General features: G+C 32.1%; 1 long non-coding RNA gene across 1 annotated transcript; it reads right to left on the reverse strand.

The window, feature by feature from the left end:
- Positions 1 to 232: 232 nt before the first annotated feature.
- LOC121982744 lies at positions 233 to 2,027 on the reverse strand. The gene is made up of 2 exons (XR_006112225.1): positions 1,678 to 2,027; positions 233 to 660 (listed from the first exon to the last, which is right to left on the reverse strand). It is a non-coding gene; the product is annotated as an uncharacterized LOC121982744 (long non-coding RNA).
- Positions 2,028 to 3,201: the final 1,174 nt, after the last annotated feature.

Raw genomic sequence — 3,201 nt, forward strand, 5'->3', positions numbered from 1 at the left:
AAGCACAAACTGCTACACTTAGTGGTTCATCACTAATAAATCAGAAGCAAAATCATTATTTTCATTTGAAAAGGCATAGTAGAGACAATAGACAAGAAAATTGATGAGCTCAAGTGCTTGACTCTACTTTAGCCCAAGTAGAGAGAAATTGATCAATGTACAGAATGCCACACAAATTAAATAGCAGGTACGTATAATGGCATTTGGAGAGAATTCTAATGAGATTAGCATATAAGAAAAGCACAAACATAACGAAACCTATGTATGGATATAAATTACAACAACAGAGATTATTATGTACGTGAACGTAAGGGGAACAAATGGAAGAATTAATTTTAAATACAAAATACTTTCTGCTTGTATTGTTATCATCTTTACAACCTAACTCCCCAGAAAAAAAACCACTAGGTTGAGCTAACATGTGATCAATCTTTGAGCTCCTGGTGAGCCTCATAGTCTCAATAGCAGATGAAGCTACCACTGGAAGGAAGGGAAACTACAAAAGGCCATCACAACGGTCTTTATAACCACCAATTATTGCTGATGGAAGCATGGGAGGAAATTGCACCAAACTGTCAGCGCAGCAATTTCCTCTCCAAGAACAAGAATCTTTGTGGCCAGCATCAAGTTGTTCAGCAAATGTTTCCACAGCCTGGTCAACTAGTACAAAGAAAATATATATGAAGTTGAAAGGATCATGCAGTATACAAGAGAGTTTAGATGTAGGCTCAACGTGGAAAACTGATAGAAACTACCATTCTTCTATGCAATAAAAGCAAAAGTTTAAGACATCAAGACAAGTCAAAACAAAAATGCTAATATCAGACACTATTTTGTTACATGCTCAAATCCAGTGTAAATCATTCTATAATAAACCAAACCAAATGAAAATAAGTGGAAATCAGACAATATTAAAAAACCAAATTATCAATGTAAAAGAATATTTAGAACGATAAAAGAGATAGTAGTCAATATGAGTAGATATTATGAAATTTTAATAAATATTTTTCTGAAAATTACCTTTTGTAGAAGTCCAAGATGCATTAAAGCATTTTAGGGTAGAAAAATACAATTGTCTAATGTTACGAAATGAAAATGGAAAAGTTCAATCACATCTTGAAATTGAACAAAGAATTAAAGCATTGATAGACACAGTGTATAAAAATATAAGATTCAATCCAAAAGCTGAAAAAAAAATAGTGACAAAGGGAATATAAAGGTTGAAGAATATTGGGATAATGTAGTGCTCTGCTAGGAGATGGTTTGTGAAGCTATGCAGAGATGAATGTAGTGCTCTGCTAGACATTTGAATGAAACACTATGATCATGCATCCAGTGTAAGCAAACCGTTAATAAACAAGCAAATGGAAAAATATCTTATTTTTCGTAATGAATTCCAAATCTAGAAACATAATCGCTATACTTTTCCTCACTTACAATCTGACCCGTGATGTATTTGAACAATGAAACCAGATCCTAGGGAGAAATGAAATTTTGTTATATGTGAGAATCCTAATTCCAATTTTTCAAAATATATGCAGTGTAAAATACAAGTTATTTCCTTTACCAACACTAAGATTTATTGTATGGAAAGGAAAAAAGAGGCATAGAAACCATAAAAGGATCGGCAGCAAATAGAAAAGAGAAATTGAAATTTTTTTATCTCTTTACAAATACCTTTTTTTACCCGAAAACAAGATCCTCTTGAAGTTGGACTCCAACCGAGGTGAAGAAACTTGCTGTCACCGCCGATTTGAAGAAGACTTGCAGGAGAAGTTTGTCGTCGTCGATGAAGAAGGCGAAGCGGGAGAAATCTGTGGTTGCTGCCGGTTCGAAGGAGACGAAGAGGGAGAAGTCTATCACCGTTGGTTCGAAGAAGACGAAGAGGGAGAAGCCTCTATGTCGCCGCCGCCGCAGGTTCAAGGAAATCTGTCACCGACTGCTCTAGGGTTTGCGAAAGAAGAGAGGGAAGAAAAGTGTCGTAGATAGGTAAACAACGAAGCGAAACGAAAGGTTATATTTGAGAAAAAAATTTACTTCACCCCGGAATCGTCCAAAACCTTATGATTTGGAGGTTTTCTGATTCTGGAATATAACCTCATTTTACTGACGTGACAGAAATCAAATATAACTTTGGAATCTTTCATGACCCTGAACCAAACACGGTTAAATAACATAACCTTGATTGGATAACCAAGGTCATGAAGAATAATCCTGAACCAAACATGCCCTAAATGGTTAGGATATAAGATGTCACATGGGTTATCAGGATTGAGCATATTTCTTTCGTTTTGGTCATCTGTATTAATGTCTAGTAATTATTTATGATTTAAATTCTCTGTTGACCTAAAGATATTGCCGGAATCGCTGGGAATTTTTTTAATTATGTTGAAGTTGATCCGAATTAATTTGAGTTTATTAAAATTTAGAGTTTATAAAAATTTTTAACTTAATTTTTATTTTAAAAATTAAAATTTATGTACACAGTTATAAATGGTTAGGAGGATAACAATGAAATATTAAAATAATAATAATGATTTATAAAAAAATATTTTTTAATTAAATTAAGTATATGGATTAATCGGATTATTTGGATTCGAGTTCGAATTTAAGATTTTGAGTTAAAATTTTTTATAATATCCTTTTTTTAATCCTTGGACTATCCAAATGGACACTTTTAGTCAATATAACCTAATCTATAAACACATACATATATAATATAAGTTTGTTGCTAAAAACTTCCAATAAATTCTTCAAATAAATGTAAATAGATTTCTACTTTTAAAAACTTATTTATTGATTGAAAAGATTAACTGATTAATAAACAATTGGTCCATTCACGTGGAAGACAAACGGCTTCAATACAGTGTTGTTTGGATAAATTAGTATTGATTCAAATTTGATAAGTCAGCTCGTCCTGTATATCATTGGTTTGGTTATCAAACTCTATTATGATATTGCTATTTTATTAGGTTTATCTTAAATACATGAGATCAATTTTATAATCGATAATCAAATGATTAAGGGTCTATCACCCTTTTAATCAACTAGGCATCTTATGGGACATGATATCACTATTTGATTCATCACATGATAGCACTAAAACAATGATATCACTATTTGATTCATCACATAATAGCACTAACACAATAAAATTGTAATTATCTTAAACTTTTGCACTCCGGTTTTTTTACGGTAATT

Source organism: Zingiber officinale, chromosome 5A (assembly GCF_018446385.1).
Source record: "Zingiber officinale cultivar Zhangliang chromosome 5A, Zo_v1.1, whole genome shotgun sequence".
Lineage (NCBI taxonomy): Eukaryota > Viridiplantae > Streptophyta > Magnoliopsida > Zingiberales > Zingiberaceae > Zingiber > Zingiber officinale.